The sequence below is a fragment of the Oryctolagus cuniculus genome, chromosome 2 (assembly GCF_964237555.1).
Source record: "Oryctolagus cuniculus chromosome 2, mOryCun1.1, whole genome shotgun sequence".
NCBI lineage: Eukaryota > Metazoa > Chordata > Mammalia > Lagomorpha > Leporidae > Oryctolagus > Oryctolagus cuniculus.
The window spans coordinates 97,316,387-97,318,052 of record NC_091433.1 but is presented as its reverse complement, the minus strand read 5'-3'; positions in this window follow the sequence as shown (position 1 = coordinate 97,318,052).

The window sequence follows — 1,666 nt, the reverse complement described above, 5'->3', positions numbered from 1 at the left end:
TCAGAGCAGTGTAGATACAGAGAAGCAAACTGAGAGGATACCCAGTCAGAATGCTTAACAGGGCTCCATGAAGTGGCCTTGAAAGTAGGAGACTTCCAGATGACAGGACCCAAAGAATGACTGCGGGTGACTCAGGCTGATGGAAGAGAAATGTCCCTGATGGAGAGAAGAGGCCAAGGAAGTGGCAAGTCAATCAAGGTCATGAATGGACCATTTACATTGAAGCCTATAGTTAACCAAAGGATAAAATAGGCCTAGGAGCTAGAGTAGGAAAAGAACTATCAATCAAATGGCACAGTAACCATTTTTCTGTGACAACGTATTTATTTATTTAAAATACAAGATACCAGAGAAGAGAGAGACAGAGAGATCTTCCATCCTCTCACTCATTACTCAAATGGTCACAAAAGGCAGTGCTAAGCCTGGCTGCAGCCAGGACCATGAACTCCACCCCAGGACTCCCAGGTGGCAGGAGCCCAATCACTTGGGCCAACTCTGCTGCTTTCCCAGGCACATTGTAGGGAGCTGAATCAGACAAGGAGCCGACATGACTTGAACCTGTGTCCATACAGGATGACCACATTGCAGGTGAAGGTTTAATCTGCTACACCACAACATGGGTCCAGCAATCAACAGGATATATTTTCCCACAATATTTCTATTCACTCATTCTCTCCTGCTTCTCTCTCTGGACGGCTACTTAGATTTATTCAGAAGTCTAAACTATAGAACTTAAATATGTAAGGTTAACTTATATCGTCTCTTCGCAACTCAAAAATAGCTAATTAAAAAATCTGTGTACACAACAGCATTTCTATTTTAATTTTTATTTATTTGACAGATAAAGTTAGACAGTGAGAGGGAGACAGAAAGGTCTTCCTTCCATTGATTCACCCTACAAATGGCCGCTACACCCGGAGCTACGCCGATTCAAAGCCAGGAGCCAGGAGCTTCTTCCTGGTCTCCCACTTGGGCCATCCTCCACTGCCCTCCCGGGCCACAGCAGAGAGCTGGACTGCAAGAGGAGCAACTGGGACTAGAACCCGGCGCCCATATGGGATGCCGGCTCCGCAGGCAGAGGATTAACCAAGTGAGCCACAGCTCCGGCCCCAAGCATTTCTGATAATACTAACAAGTGCTTGTTGAATAAGGAAATTCTTACTACCACATTCATATTTAATGTAGCAGGCATAACTAGTCCACATGGGAAAGAAAACATACCAAGAAAATAAGAACGCAAAGTCTAGAACCCGACAACCACCACCAACCACGGCTAATTACCCGAGGCTTACACAAAACTGCACACTGCATTCTATACAGCCGAGCTGTTTTACTGTGCTCACACCGGAACGAATCTGCTCTTCCAGGCTGTGAGCAGAAGGCCAGCAGTGCAGACATGGTATCACCCCACACACAGAACTGCTTGGCCGACAGGGAGTCAGAAGCCAAATGCAGAAAACCGGCTCCAGGCCTCGATCGGAGGCTGCGTGAGGCCGACCCCACCCCCCTCCCCGGCCCGCGCAGCGTGCGACGCATGCGCACTAACCCGGGCCACGCCTCCCCCTGTGCGCTCGCGCGCACCCCTCCAGGACTGGCGCTCCGCCCTCCCCCTCCGCGCGTCACAGAGCCCGAGTTCCTCCCTCCGCCGGGATTGGCTGCGGCGGAG